Consider the following 17419-nt stretch of genomic DNA (forward strand, 5'->3'; position numbering starts at 1 on the left):
TTTTTTTTAGTACAATCTTGATAAATAAAGCCAATTCTGATTCTGATGAAGAATAACGTCACTTTTTAATTTACTTTCGTTTCTTTCACTAGTGATACTCAACATGAGAAAAACACTAATGGTAATTTGTTCATACTGCATATGTGAATACATAGACAAATATTGTTTTGAATTTAAATTTTTTTGGAATCAAAAATCATGTTAAGTTATGTATGTTATGTTATGTTATGTTATGTTATAGCTAATCATTGGTAACATGCAACTTAAGACACTTGTCTTATGAAGTAAAATTACCTCAAGTTTGGGTAGATGAAGTTAAGTCGTTAGCTGTTGTTGGGCAAAGTGTGATTTGGAAATTCAAACTGGACATACGAGTCCTATTCAAAAACTAATCAGCTGCTCCTTGGGCTCTGAGCAACACTAAAGATGAGACTTCAAATGTGAGGTAATGCTTCTTAAATTATATTAATCCAGGATTTTGGATGATATAAAGACATCATCCAAAATCCCGTTTGGATGATGTCTTTTACTTTAGCTGGCCAGAAACTGATTAGAAGAAGAATAGGATGAGGTCATAACAACTTAGCTTGATTCTATTTAGAACAGTAACATTGTGTTTTGCTTGATTCAGGTTGGGTTGTTACACCTTCCATTTTTCATTCAGTGTTATTTTTTGCACACAAGATGGCAGTGTGGTGCCAGAAACAATAGGTGTGGTTACCTTGTCTTCAGGTAAAGACTGAGGTTTAATTCATTGATTAGATTAAATATTTCTTGCAATAAGATGGATATTTGTATATGTAAGGTTATAACTTGAGAAACTGGCTGGCTAAGTTGGTAGAGCAGGAGCCTCGTGTGGAGAGTCTATAGTGCTCAACACGCTTATTTTGGGGTTGAGTCCCAAACTCGGACCATTTGCTGCATGTCTTTTTCTTCTCTTTCCTGTCAAACTACTGTTTAAAAAAGGTCACTGGTGCCAAAGAAATCTATAAATCATCAACCAACCAAATAAAAAAGGACAGATTGTGAATCCTGGGTTGATTAATATCAGCGGCATGTTTCTGTACAGGCCATAGTTGAGTTTCCCAGATTTGTTTACAAAGGTTAGCCTCCAGCATTGTGTGTGTTCAAAGTTCAAGATAGGTTGCAGACACACAAATACAGGGAGTGAGTACAGATTTTAAAAACAGCAACAATCCAACCAAGAAGGCTACATTGCCACAGTCAGAAATTCTTTTGCTGCAAGAGAGTCTTGTTAGTCTTCATATTTTGTAGACTCCTGATTATTAGAAAGATGTGAAATAGTAGCTCATCACAAAAGAAGCATTTTGGGGAGTATTTGATGTTTCAATTCAATTCAAAAATACTTTGTGAATCCCAGAGGGAAGTTAAATTTTGTTGTCTTGTACTGCGCAGTTTTCTTCAAAGAGTTGTTGGAGATGCTGATACATGTGGCCGGTGTGGATCTCCTATAGGGGTTTGAGTTATAATGGAACTGAAGAAGAAAACTGACTGTTGTTGTGCGACAGTCTGTTTAGCCTTGTTAAGTCCCTGGCTCTGACACTGCTTCCCCAAACAATGATGGAAGAAGAAATTTCTCTCTCCATGATAGGCTTACAGAAGATATGCAACATCTTGCTGCAAATACTGAAGGATCAAAGCATCTTCAAAAAGACTGCTCTGTTCCAACTTTTAGATGACTTTACTCTTGCCTACCTGTCAAATAAGTTGCCCAGGTGAACATCAATGTACCGTATTTTCCGCGCTATAAGGTGCACCTAAAAACCTTCAATTTCCTCAAAAGCCGACAGTGCGCCTTATAATCCGGTGCGCCTTATATATGGACCAATATTGACTACTATATAAAGTACTCGGGGACCTTTTCTTTACACATGTGGATGTGTAATAATAGAGTACGGAACAAATTGGCAACCCAAACTGAAACGTCTATTCTATGCGCCTTATAATGCTATGCACCTTGTATATGAAAAAATCCCTAAAATAGGCTATTCATTGAAGGTGCGCCTTATAGTGCGGAAAATACGGTATGCATGCTCCTCCCAACACCTCCACTTCTTCTCCCGTGATGCAAATAGTGTTTGACCGAACCCTGTTTATCTTGAGATATACAAACATCCCTTTAGTTTTGTTTACGCTCAAGATAAGGAGATTGCTTCCACACCATGACACAAAACGTTCCGCTCTCAGCCCTTTTATGGCTCATAAATTCGCTGCAGTCATGCCCCAGTGCCAAATGCTAATTGTAACCTTGACTCCAAAACCTTACCTTCCTTTCCCTTTCCTATACTTTGACCTGAAAAAAAGTCGGGCATGCAGGGGCTTAAGCTGCGGCGATGAGAGAATGTAGCCGTAAAATGCTGGTAGAATCAGCAGCCCAAAGAGGGAGGGATGCAGGGGAGGAGAAACAAACCCAGAAAACCGTAACCGCCTAGGAGAATGACTGTGCCTCCTTTCTCTGCATTGAATGCTTTTCATTTTTTAGGACTATGAATCTAATTTTCTCTCTGGCCAGAAAATTGGGCAACCCTGTCATAACATGTAACAGTAGGAGTTCTCAGTGGTGCGACTTGAGTTTGCAAGTAAATCAGCCTCCTGCTTGTCGCTCCCGAACAGCTTGTCAGTCACGCCCCCGACATCCCAGGCACGCTAGTCAATCTAGTCGTACCCCCTGCTCTACAGCTCTCAAAAATCCATTTTTATCATGGAATTATTTTACCAGCAACAACCAGCGCTCATATCATGAGGGGGTATTTAGCTAATGACAACATAATTGCTGATGAAAAAGGGTTTACTTTTCAATATTTTATACGAGACCTTGACAGTTTTTTAAAGGCAGGGGCATTTTCTTTGAGTTGGCTTGAACTGCATCATTGACCTTACTTTCTAGACCAGCTGTTAAGACTCGTTTCACATTTGATCTTGAAGAGCTGTTGCAGGTTGAACATGATTCTTTTTAGAGAAATATGTTTTTGCTTGTTTGAATGCAGAATTCGCTTTACATATTATTGTAAACCTAAAAATAAACCATTTTACGTGTGATGTTCTTTTTTTCTTTTTCACACATTAATTCTTATTATTGGTATTATATAAGTTCACAAGAGTCAGCCCCTGAAGTAAAGCGCTACTTAGTTACACTGGAACAGTGTGCACAGCATAAAAAGTTTGCACTAAAGAGTAAAATGATCAGATTGAAGTAATTAGAAATTGAAAGTGTCCAAAACTGTTGCTCATTAACTTGCCCCTCTTAGTCATCGAATGCCTGTATTTTACATTACATGCAAGAATCACAGAGATATTCTATGCATTTAAGCTCTCGAGAAACCCACATGACGGTAGCCAATAGTTTCCCCTTCCAACTTGATATTTTTCACCACATGCCTGGCAGTTTTAAATTAGCAAACATAAACATTGCCTTTAACTACTACTTCTTTTTTTTATGGTTTTAGACCTCATTGCTGTTTGTGTCATGCATTTTTTCCTTTGCAAATGCAGTTAAACTGTATCAGTTGCCATGTAAGGTAAGTACAGAAAAGTACATACAACATCTTTCAAATAAATACAAAATCATAAAAAAAATGGACACAGAGAAGTTGCAGGAGAGACTGAGTACCAGAACAATAAAACATGTTTTAAATTCAGATGACCTGCTGCTCTCAGTCAGTCTGACTGATGATGAAAACTGCACTGTGGAGACCAAAAATATGGATGGATATTTTGCCCTGCACTCTTTGCCATTTTTCCTCCACTTCTTCCACTTACATTGATTTTTGTTGTGCATTTGTATTTATATTTTGTGAATTCACACATATGATGAAGTATTGAAGCAGCAACATGTAAAGTATGTACATAACAACTTGCATGAATGTGTTTAATTTACTCTAGATTTTGCTAAAACAACGTTTCTGTCAAATTTTATGTCCAGGCCATGAATTTCAACTCGTTTCCAGAGAAATGTTCCAGTTTTTACAACCTTGACAAAAAAAAATAAAAAAATCTACAAACATTAGGATGCTAAAATTTTTGTCTGACATAACCTTCTGAATGCTGAATGAATTTAGAAATTCACCCCAGATGTATCTTGTAGCTCAATATACATTTTTGTCTGAGATAAAAATCTTAAGACATTGGTTATTATTCTTCAACAGACTGCTGACCCAAAATGTAATCTGGTTGATCTGGCATTGCAGAACAGGACAATAAATGCGTGTTTTCTCTTGCAAACTAAGCATTTTTCCATATATTGATGCTTCACATTGTATTGAGGTAGAACCGGAGAACTCCAGAAATGTATTTTAACTCAGGTCTGCTTCTTTCCCTGGACAAAACCACATAACCAAGTGTGCAAACTCCCAACATGGCTTCAAAAAATTTTATCTATCATAACCATTTATGCATGATATATTTGAGGTCTAGCTACTCAAAGCTAAAATCCTGTAGATTAATGTAAATATATTCAAATGGCATGTCGGAGATCAAAAGCTTTTCAGGAACCCAACTTTAACATTTTTTAGATCCAATAGTTACTTGTGCATTAAACACGGGTGGTATGTGACACTCATAAGTCACAGGAAACCAAGATACACAATTCTCGGTGAACATACATTAAGCAGGTATTGCTTTAGTTCATAAAGATGTAGTGTAGGGGTAAAATGAGCAGTATGCAAAAAATTAATTAATTTAAAAAATTGGAATATGTAATGGGGTTACATCTCAAACAACATAGTTTATTCTTAGTCTTACATTTTTTTAATTTTGTGTCAATCTTTATATTCCCTCTTACCTTCACTTGTCGCAGTGTGGCTTTCCCCCACTGTGGGACAATAAAGGACATTTCTACTCTGTTCTTTTAATTCTAGCAACCAACAATATTTTTCAGATGATATATGAGGAAAAAAAGCATAATATGAAACTATGCCACAATTAAACTCTTATCCATTATAATGACATACCCAACTTACAAGTACTTTTCAATCTGTGCAGTTGTTTCAAGGATTCCAGGGAAGCCAGTGTTGTTGTTTGAAAGACTATCCTTCAAGCTCATAATCCACAGCAAACTCTGTTGGCATGAAAGCGTCCTGCTGTGCTGCTGATGGCTTCAAACAGCGTGTGACAGCCTAAGTCAGATATAGACTGAGTAACATCATGTTTGGCCTCTATAGTGCTGCCTAAAGTTGGTAACAGAGGAAGCTCACAAGAGAAAAATAACTTTCCTCCAAAAATGTATTGCCGTTTCATATTTTAAAGGCCTATTAAATTTCCTCAAGGCTATGCTATGACAAATATAGTAAGTGTGCGATGCATTACAGAATTTGAAGTAAATGTCAGTGAAAGGCTTTTTGGAATAGCTACTTCAAGGTTGATGGTCAAATGTAATGTACCAACACTTGTTAAACCTTCATATCAATAAGGGTGAGATGACAGTAATAGCCAATAACATCAGTAGAACACACTTTGTAACAGTGCAATGAACTGTAACGAGATGCCATACTAAGAGATGTTGTGATGTAAAAATCTCACAAATTTCCCATCTAACATTCAGTTTAATTTGTAAGTTTCACAAATTTATTTGTAACAATAAAATTAACAATTTCAAGTCTTCCTGTCATTTTTTCTTTAGACTAATATTGTTTTATTGTTTGTTTGTTTTATCTTATTGTCTCATTTCATTAGTTGGTTATATTAGTTTACAATAAAGTTATGGACTTTGCAAACAGTCCCTCATCTGCAGGGTATGCACTAGACAAAAAGTTACATTTACCAACAGATTTAAAAGATTTATTGTATTTTGAGATTTTAAATAGAAGGGCACTTTGGCTTGGAAGAATTTGCAGAGGAGCATTCGATGAATGTCAATCAAATAAGAACATAAACATCAGTATTGCATTTAAGATATGTAAAAAATATGCAGTGGTGAGATTTTATGTTTCTATCCAAGATCCAATTCCGAAATCTATCAGGAGGATATAAACATAATGTTACAGAATTGCTCAAGATTTTTATCTTTCAATGATCCTGACTGATCAAATTGGCCATGAGCTGAAAATCAATATCTCAAATGATCAGCTTGTCTTTTAGAAAGATTTAAAATATACATATGTACCATGATCTAACAATTCAAATTGTGGTGTTAATATGCAGCTCTAATCCTGTTTTAATTGTGGAAGAAGAGGAAGAACAGAAACCACCCTGACATTATAACATGGAACAATGACAGCAAATATCCAGCTGCATTAATGAACCTGTATGAACCCTTAATAACTGATTACTCAGTTAGTTCTTTCATGCCAATCATGATCAAAATAGTCTGTATTTTTCACACAAAATCTAAATTTCAGTTTGCAAAACAACTGTTCTAAAGTTTGACAGCTGTTTATTCTACAGATGCAAACCAAAGTAAGGAAGACTCTAAATTAATTCAGTTTTGTTGTTACACTTCAGTTCCTTGAAACTTTACAACGCCGTTCATCTGAGATAGCAACAAAAATAGATATAGCAAAGGGAAGACTTTCAGTTCAAAAGTCTGGGAGTAAAAACAAATTAGTTTACTGTTACAGTCTCTTAGTTTTCTCAAATGTTTTTACTGTGATGAGAACGATTCCATTAGAGCATAGACTTTTATGCTGAGCAGGAGGGACAGGAGTGATAGCTGAGGAATTTAAATGACTCCACAACAAACACTCTTACACTATTCTCTTAGTCAGTGTATTCACATGTTTTAATCTTTATCATTTAATTTTATTCATCTTTGTACTTTGGAAATCACTATGTATAAGTGCAAGAGTTGTCCTCAATGTTTAACAATTTTAGCAGTTTTCTATGTTGAGGGTGTCATGATTAGCTTTGTTAAATAGGAGTTTTCTTGTCTCTTGTAAACTTAAAGTAATGAAAAATTGGTGTGGCAAATGCTATTCATACTTGCATCAATATCATTTTTATCATCTCCTGAAAAGGGGATGTATCCTGTAATAGCATGGGAAGCTATGGTGAAACAAATTCAATGACCCATCTGTGTCAAAATAAGTAATATATTTAAGGTGATTTTGCATTGTTTCTGATCTTCTTTAAGTTCCTTCAGCATGTTTTGCATATTAAGCATGAAGAAATAAAACACGTGGTTTCAAACATCAAGTTCAGCCACAGATAAAATATGTGTGACTTCTGATGTGTCCACATTTTTTTATTTTGTATGTACATTGGAATGAATGGTGTATGTTTGCAACGTGCCACCAAAAGGTCAGAGGTTCGGTTACTTTTTGTCATAACACCACGGCTCATCTTTTCTTTTATTCCATATTTAATTATTGCTTCACCATCTTTGGTTTGACTTCAGTGCTCAAGTCTGATCGCTTTCGAGTGGTCAAATAATTATGAAACCAAGTCCGCTGCCGCTACAATCATTCTGCAATAGTAACTAATATTAGCAGGTCACTGCTGCAACATTTAACTTACATTTTACAGGAACATTGTTGCTTGTTTGCAGTGTTTATTACATTGCAGAAAAAGCAAAGAGCTCAGGCAAGGCCATGAAAACTTTCTTTAGGGGAAACGCAGGAGGTGACTTGAGTCTACCAGGAACGGATAATAGAAATCATCAGGCGTCAAAGTGTTGTCTGCTAGCTCTTTAAATGCCACACTCAGTAATCAGCTGAATAATCCACAGGTGTGCCAGAAATGGCAGGCAGGTCACGCTCTCCAGAAAAGATCCTGTAATAGCAGAGCTCACACACCCACACAGAAACCACAGCTTCTCGCCCACAGATCCTAACACTAACAGTCTCAAAGAAAGGCTTAGGAGAGACAAACAAAAAAACTGAAGGCTGCTGCAGATGTTCTCAATGCCTCCGAGTGAAACTAAAATTTTAACGTTAAAGATGCAGCTACTGAGTAGATATGAATGTCAAGTGGAATTATTTTGACCCTGAATCTGTGACATGTCCTCAATGAATTTCAAACACAGCTGAAAGTCACAGCAGTCGGACATTAAACGACAACTGGTGAATCTTCTGTCTGATGTAGTAAATTGCTTTAGCAGGAAGTTAATCTTAGCAGTTAATTACACTCAAAATGTAACAGTGGAGAGGTCAGTGTAGTTAAGTAACCCCACCAAACTTTAATAACAGAAGATAACATGTAAAAGTGCTTCATTTGAAGTATGATTACCTCCCAAAAGGTTATGAGATGAAGAGAGACTATTTGATATTGTGGAACGACAGTCCACATGAGTTTTTGAAATCCTGATGAAAAGTTAGGATTTTTTTGCAAATTATTGCTTTTTTGCTGTGACCCAATATAAATACCCAATATTTCTATGTATTATGCTGGTTTTAAATAATATTTCTGTTTTCCTTCAATGCATAAATGTTTATCAAACGAAAATATGCATAACTTTTAAATGTATTATCAAACTTTATTAACAAACCAGCGTTCTGACAACTATCCCAGCATGCACCGCGCGCTTCTTCTTCTACGGGGGAAAATGAAGTCGGCGGCTGCTTACCGTAGTTGCTAGACGTGTTGTGGCTCAATATTGGTCCATATATAAGGCGCACCGGATTATAAGGCGCACTGTCGGCTTTTGAGGAAATTGAAGGTTTTTAGGTGCGCCTTATAGTGTGGAAAATACGGTAATTGAATTACAGTCTTAATAAAACTATTCTGTAAAGATTCTAGGAGGCTTTCTCATCACGTAAACTAAAGGACACAGTAAACAGGTCAGGGGAACATTTATAAATATTTTTAAAGTTAATATTATACAACATTTTCCCAAGCTGGTAATAACACAAAGCTTCCTTCAATATATCATCTGAAAATCCAAAAAAGTATGACACGTGTACAAATCTACGAAGACGTGGCCATTCACCTAGGCTGACTGGCTGGGCAAGGAGAGCATTAATCACAGAAGCAGCAGCCCAGTGATAACTCTGCTGGTGCTGCAGAGACCCACAACTCACAGAATCTGTTAATGCGACAAATCTGGCCTTGATGAGAAGTCTTGAATTAATGGAAAAAATAAAACACGACTAGATATGATAGACTGGACCTAAATCAGATTTCAAATCTGTGGAAATCCTTGAAAATCTCACAGATATTCTCCTTCCAGCTTGGATGATTTTGAACAATTTAGCAAGGAACGATGAGCAAATATTGAAAAGCATGTATCTCTTTTCTTACACTTATGCACTACCGTGTGTTGGTTTCACCACAAACAATAATGAATTGAGATTGAAGCAATGTTGATACATGCTGTATTTTGGACAGGATAACGTGCCACTGTGATATTAAAGCCACAGGGCAGCTATTTACTATTTCCCATTTCATCTTGGAATTGTTAATGTCTGATTTAAAAACACCAGTCTGCTCCTTGGGGTAAAGATAAGTTTGTATTTAAGCTTCAAGAGCCAAAATTGCAAATATTCATCTGTTCAGATTGATATGACTGAAATCCAGTATCACATTATTTATTTAAAAAACTAAATGCAGCAAATTATTAGGTAAAGCAGAAGTCTTATTTATAAATAGCAACTAACTGTACTTAATTTATAGCAAAAGAGATCAAAAATAATTGTTAGTTACACTTTTACATACATTTTCTGTTTTTTCATGCTTCTTGTCCATTTGCTGCTTGTCCAAAAACGTCAATTTTTCCCATTTTTACAAAAATAACCAGAAATAAAATAATACTACTCAGTTGCGAATTACAAGACTAAATCAAATCCAGCTTAAAACACAGGAGCTTATTTCTACTTGTAAAGTTAGAGAAGCAGAAGGAGCAGAAAATGCTCCATTTACTGCTCAAGGGCACTCAGCATGCATTGCTATTACGTTCAAAGACACTCATGTGTTGCTGAGGTATTTAATGAAATTAGCATGCTAACAAATGAGGTCACGTACATTTGCATAATACCTTGTATGTGGCTTGACCTTGGAACACATGATCTTATTTTTTTCTGCACGTTTTTTTTATTTTTTTAAATGTGTCAAAGAAACTACCAGCACAAAATTGCTAAGATTCAAGTATTTAACACATCACAATGGTGCTACCGATATGAAATTTTAACTCGGTGTTAGTGACGGCACCTACACGCATTATTTTGAAATGTGCATGATGAAACGGAAACAGAAGAAACAATATAAACGAAACGATTTAAACATAATCTCACCAACTTAGAAGACATCAACGCAAAGGTCTGAACAGTCATTTAAGATTGACACCATGTAGTTACAGGGTACTCTCATGGGAACTTTAATTTCCTTTTACAGCCACCTTACACTCTTTAATAAATGCAATTTCCATCTCCAACCACCTGCTGCCTTTGCTCAAGCATCACCAGGGACCCCGGAAAATTCAGTTTAATCTCTTATATGGTCAAAGTGGCTTTAGGCAGAAAAAGTCTCATTGCCAATGTTATTTAATTTCGGTAGAGGAAAATAGGTATAAGTTCTAAAAATCTGTCTCCCCTTGCTATGGGAGCTACACTGTGCCTTAGCTAAATGAAAGCACTTATCTCTGCAGTATCGCCTGATTTTCTTTCCTTTCTTTTAAGTAAGGTCAAAATTTACCTTCAAAATCTAAGTGGAAAATAGATGGTGGGTGCACATTCTAGCACAATTCTCTGTCTAGAAAATCATTGACAATGAACCCCTCCCACAAACCTTCCCAATTAGCTCCACAGACTTTGCAGGCACAATTAGCAGACACCTGGTGACTCTGCAAGGCTGTTGAGTTCATCATACAAAGTACTTCTCGGTCAAACCCTCCCAAGAACTGTTGTAAATGACATAATGGAAAGATACTGTAGCAACATGGTGAAAAGAAGATGAGCTTCTATAGAAGATAGAGGCCAATTTTAAGGAGTCAAATTGCAAAGCCACATTTCTTTTAAGTTATGTTTGTTATACATCACTTTTATAGCAATTGAAGGTAATATAGTTACTTGATTATGCTATAAAATGGCACCACTTGCCTGGAAAATATACAATACCACCCCTTTAATTACTGAGATCTTTGATTAGTGAGGTCTTTGCTGCAATGTACCTACAAAAGAAAGCATGTATTTTGTGGAACCTTGTATTGCTGCCGTTGCTACAATACCAAAACCTACATTTTTACTGTTATCCCCTATATGTTACTTATGTTATTTCCCCACTCAATTTTGTTTATTCAAACTAAATTCCTACTATTATTCTGGGGTTCTTCCTAACACTTATTCTAACACTTATTTTTATTGATGAAGTATACCTGCCATACTCTTTTAAATAGGCCCACATCAGGCTTTTTATGTATGGCATTCGCTCACAGCCCCTGAAGTTCCGAACTCTGCTGAACTCCCTGAGGCCATGAGGAGGAAAGCAATATTTCTTCCTCTCCCCTGCTTCCATTCGCTTTCCCTCCCACGTTATTATTGATGCTGAAACTCTTCTCAGCAGGGTATCTGCTGGCCACTGTGTAGGAAAAAAGAAGAAAGAGGGGGACAATGATTGGTCAGAGGGGAGGAAGCAAGATAAAGAATACGACTGAAAGTATCTGCTATTACACGCTTAGTTGGTTTTCACAGACACTGTAATCCACACAGTAACACTTTAACCCCCAGTTTTAGGAGCTGAATGAGGAGGCTAGCATCTTCCATCATGTTACAGTGTATCCTACCTACTCTCACCTTTTCAAATCAATCTCCTCCCTTAACCATTATTTTCATACTTGTTCTGCACTTTCAATTTTCCTATGCTATTCACCTATATGTCTTACAGCTCTGCTACCTACCTCTCTACTATAATTCTTCTCCGTCTTGCCTCCTCTGTAGAATATGAATTTTATTTTTCAGTAATAGCACAAATCACTGTCATTTTCCTATTACACGGTCTGCTCTCCCACCAACATTTCTTTATACTGTCTTTAAGAATTTCTAGACCACACTAAGACTAACAGACTGACGTACAAATTCATAAAGCCATTTGCACCCGAACCAGGGGCTGCATGTTCTCAGTCTGAAATTAGATGTAAAGTCAGATCTGCTCTTGAAATAGCCTCACCAAACAAAATCAAACAGCATGTCTCCATCAGCGTGCAAAAAGCATTTTGAACATTGAATGTCTTTGAGAGACACATTCAAATCTTTAAATCTCAACTAAGAGTCGAGTCTTTAAAGGGGGGTATTATGTACAATTGACTGTTTGAGCTTTATATCATATTATAATGTTGTCTCGTCATAATGCATACATACATGGAGTGCTGCTTTGATTCTTTCATGCATGTTTGAGAAACAGTTGAATCTCTGTTGGAGGTGTTTAAACGCTTGCTCTCATAAAGCGCCTTCCCCCACTTCTTTGCAACACGGCTCCTCAGACTAGCAGCAGCAGCCATTAGCAAACATCTGGTTGAAGTGCAAAATCTGCTGAGCTTCTCATACAAACTACTTCTCTGTCCAAAACTACTAAGAATGTCTCAAAACACTCTTGAGGGGAGGAGACCGATGTGAGGGTGACCTGGAAGGAGGGGAAAAAGTGGTAACTGTACAACAAACATACAGTTAGAGCCAGAAATTGTCAGGGTCTGTGTTTTTTCCCCTTTTGTGTCCTGGTTTATTTCCTTTAGTTGTTGTTGTTTTTTTTTTTTTTTTTTACCACTGGTCTCTGAGCCGCTATCCCTCGGACATCCACGAGATGTCACCCATGTGCCACCCCTGGAAAGCGGCGGGGTTCTACCTGTGCGCACACCGGCAGCTTGTTTACAGGGAATGAGCCCTGGATATAAGCAGCAGCGTCACTCCTTCTCACCGCCTGAGTGTTTGCTCACCTCGGTACTGAACGCTCCAGAGATAGGCCCTCTGTGATTCCTCGCTGTTCGCTAACTCTTTGTTGTCTTCCTCGTCAGATATCCAGTTGTCTCCCCGTCGTTCCCAGAGACCAGTTTCCCCGGGTTGTGTGAGTCTGTCTCCCCGCTGTGGATCACCTACCTCCTGTGTCTCTCCCCGACGCTACCGGTGTTACCGGTTAGACGCCACCCCTCGTGTGTTCATCTTTCCCTCTTCGTGGATCCTTCTCCGGTGGAATCCCCTTCGGAGCGTTCCGGGTCAGGAGACCCACGTCCGAACCTCACCGGAGAAAAGAAAGTACAGGAACCAGAAACCTACGCCGCCATCACTGTCCGCTCTCCAACGAGCTCTAAACTAACACTGACCAGCCGATAACCCATCTTCCTCAAGTAAGCCCTCTCTCTGTTGAATTCCGGACACCATCTTCCACGCAGTGCCTAACGTTGTGTCTCTCATCGGCAGTAGAAGACCTGGTCCTTCATCCCAGTATTCTCCACCCTTCCCCTGACTTCAATAAATAATTATTGTTTTATTTTCGTCTCTTCTGGTCGTGTTCTTGCATGTGGGTTCGTAAGATCAACTCCAATATGACAGAACACTCAGGCCAGTTCACGACCTCCGCAGACGCGATCAGAAGAGCGATCTCAGATCAACATGCCCTCATTCAATCCCACGACGCAGCTCTGAGGGAGCTGAGTACCCGCCAAGCGGAAACAAACCTTCGATTAACTGAATTGTCCAATTTCTTACAGAACTCTGCTCCACAAGGCGCTAACCACTCTTCCGCTTCCCCGTCTGCTCCGTCAGTGGCTCCGGATCCACCGGTCCGTCCCGGGATTTTCGAAATCCGCCCGGCAACTCCAGATAAGTTTGCTGGCGACATCATGAAAGTAAAGGGTTTCATACTCCAATGCACCATAGTTTTCAACCACTCACCACAGAGTTTTCCCCATGATAACAGTAAGATCTCCTATGTGTTATCCCTATTGACGGGTCGAGCCCTAGAGTGGGCCGAATCCCGGTTTGTTACGGCTTCAGAATATGGATGTTCATACCCTGAGTTCCTAGATGAACTAAAACAGGTTTTTTGCCAAGAAGCTGAAGGAACATCATCCTCTAGAGACTTGCATGGGTTAAAACAGGGCCAGAAAAGCGTTTCTGATTTCGCTATTGAGTTCAGAATTAAGGCGGCCGCCTCGGGCTGGAACGCTGTGGCTCTCAAAAGCGCGTTTTTTCACGGCTTGAATGAACACCTCAAGGACGAACTAGCCACGTTAGACGAACCCGAATCATTAAGTGAATTTATCAACCTTACCATAAAACTGGATAACCGGATCCGGGCTCGGGCTAGGGAACGTAACCACCGAGTCACCTCACCACGTACCTCTCTGACCAATAACCAGTCGTCCGCTCAGCCATATTCCCCCTCTTCTCGGACTCCGGATTCTGAACCCATGCAGCTGGGAAACGCGAGGCTCACGCCCGAGGAACGCCAACGAAGGCTCCGATCTCGGCTTTGCATTTACTGCGGGGAGCCGAATCACGTGATCGCAAAATGTCCGTCCCGTTTAAACCCGTTGGTCCGGCAGTAGAAACGGGGACACTGCCGGCACCTTCCACCACCAGACCCCGTCTCACCATGCCTGTCACCCTGTTTACCCAAGACGACTCTCTGTCCCTGTCAGTTCTCATAGACTCCGGTTGCGAACAGAACCTCATCAGCTCCGACCTAGTTTCTCAGCTCTCCGTGCCCACTGAACTCCTACCTGTTCCCCTCCGTGTCGCCGCCTTAGATGGCAAAGGACTTCCGCAGATCACCCACTGGACTAAACCTCTGCGTCTGTTAATTTCTGGCAATCACACTGAAGAGATTAACTTCTTTGTTTTTCCCACAGCCAGCTCACCCATAGTTTTAGGGTTTAACTGGTTGTTCTCTCACAACCCTCAAATAGATTGGGTCGAGGGAAGGATCAATTCATGGTCTCCCAGATGTCATTCCGCATGTCTCCGTTCCGCAGCTCCTCTGCTGTCCAGGTCGTCCAACATGGCGGAGGCTGAATTGCCTGACGTCAAGTCCGTTCCGAGTGAGTACCATGATCTCATCGGTGTATTCAGTAAGGACAAGGCCCTCTCTCTCCCACCTCATAGGCCGTATGACTGCGCCATCGACCTCTTGCCTGGGGCTCCTCTACCTGGTAGCAGGCTGTACAACATCTCCAGGGCCGAACGCCAGTCCATGGAAGAATACATAAATAAATCACTCTCTGCAGGAATCATCCGAACCTCTTCTTCCCCTTTGGGTGCTGGGTTTTTCTTCGTTGGAAAGAAGGATGGTTCGCTGAGGCCCTGCATTGACTATAGAGGCCTTAACCAGATCACCATAAAGAATAAGTATCCGCTACCTCTACTCTCCTCAGCCTTCGAGCCCGTTCAGGGGGCAACCATCTTTTCTAAACTGGACCTAAGAAACGCATACCATTTACTCCGCATTAGGGAGGGAGACGAATGGAAGACTGCCTTCAAGACCCCTCTGGGGCACTATGAGTACCTGGTCATGCCTTTCGGTTTGTCTAACGCCCCCTCTTTCTTCCAGGCTCTCGTGAATGATGTCCTCCGAGATTTTATTAATGTGTTTGTTTTCGTCTATCTAGACGACATCCTCATCTACTCCAAATCCCTCGTCGAACACCAAAAGCACGTCCGTCTCGTTCTCCAAAGACTGTTGGAGAACAAGCTCTATGTGAAGGCCGAAAAATGTGAGTTCCATCGTCAGTCAGTAACTTTCCTGGGATATGTCTTAGAGAGCGGACAGGTGAGAGCGGCTGATGACAAGATCAAGGCAGTTCTGGATTGGCCCCGGCCCGAGACACACAAGCAACTTCAACGGTTCCTAGGCTTCGCCAATGTCTATCGGCGGTTCATCCGGAACTATAGCCAGACCGCATCTCCCCTCACAGCTCTTACCTCCATAAAGAAAGCATTCACCTGGACTCCACAAGCCGAAGCAGCCTTCACCGAACTTAAGTCCCGGTTCTCCAAGGCCCCCGTCCTCGTACAACCCGACCCAAGCAAACAATTCGTGGTGGAGGTTGATGCCTCGGATACAGGGGTCGGGGCTGTATTGTCCCAGATCACTGAACCTGACCTGAAATTACATCCATGTGCCTTTTTTCCCGCAGGCTCTCGCCGGCTGAGAGAAATTATAACGTAGGAGACAGAGAACTGCTGGCCATAAAACTGGCCTTGGAGGAGTGGCGTCACTGGCTGGAGGGGCGGAACACCCCGTCCTAGTATGGACGGATCACAAGAACTTGTCGTACCTTCAGTCAGCGAAAAGATCCAACCCTCGCCAGTCACGTTGGTCACTGTTTTTCGCACGTTTTAACCTGTCCATCTCCTATCGTCCAGGTTCCAAGAACGTAAAGCCTGACGCTCTCTCCAGGATCTACTCCCCAGATGATTCAGAGGAGAATCTGGCCCCCATCCTTCCACCAAGCTGCACTGTCGGAGGATTGACCTGGGAGATGGAAGACATCATCCGCCAAGCCCAAGTAGCCGAACCCCCCCCTGAATCTTGTCCCCCAGGTAAAATTTACGTTCCCTCAGCAGTCCGTGCCCGTTTCCTGCATTGGATTCATGCCTCAAAGTTCTCCGCTCACCCTGGAGTCAGCCGTACCATAGGGATGGTGAACCGCAGGTTTTGGTGGGGGTCGGTACATAAGGATGTTAAGGAGTATGTCTCCGCCTGCACCGTCTGTGCACGCAACAAGTCGTCCAACCGACCCCCTGCGGGCCTCTTGCAGCCTCTACCCATCCCCAAACGACCATGGTCCCACATCGCTGTCGACTTTGTTACCGGACTCCCAGTGTCAAAAGGTATGACCACCATCCTCACCACCATTGACCGCTTTTCTAAGGCCTGTCATCTCATTCCCTTGCGCAAACTACCCACCGCTGCTCAGACAGCGATGTTACTAATAAAACATGTCTTCAAGTTACATGGAATCCCCCAGGAGATCCTCTCCGACCGTGGACCCCAGTTCATCTCGCAGGTCTGGCGCCAGTTCTGCTCCGCCTTGGGTGCCAAGGTGGCTCTCAGCTCCGGGTACCACCCCCAAACCAACGGGCAAACGGAGCGTATGAACCAGGAGCTGGAGGCCACCCTGCGATGCCTCACTTCCACCAACCCCGATGACTGGGCCCAACAACTACCATGGGTAGAGTACGCACACAACAGTCACATTTCAGCTGCAACAGGTCTTTCCCCTTTTGAGGTTGTCCTGGGCTATCAACCTCCGCTCCTCCCGTCAGACGAGGATAACATTTCGGTCACGTCGGTGCAGCACCATATCCGTAGGTGCCACCGGATCTGGAGTGACACCATCTCTGCCCTGAGTAACTCGTCTGCTACCAACAAGAGGCTGGCCGACCGACGAAGAGTCCTGGCGCCTATTTACTCCGTCGGACAGAAGGTATGGCTGTCCACACGGGACGTTCCCCTAAAGTCCATGTCCAAGAAGTTGTCCCCTAGGTTCATCGGGCCGTTCGAGATACTGGCACTCGCTGGCCCCGCAGCAGTGCGTCTA

Source organism: Poecilia reticulata, chromosome 12 (assembly GCF_904066995.2).
Source record: "Poecilia reticulata chromosome 12, P_reticulata-male-v2, whole genome shotgun sequence".
NCBI classification, from domain to species: domain Eukaryota; kingdom Metazoa; phylum Chordata; class Actinopteri; order Cyprinodontiformes; family Poeciliidae; genus Poecilia; species Poecilia reticulata.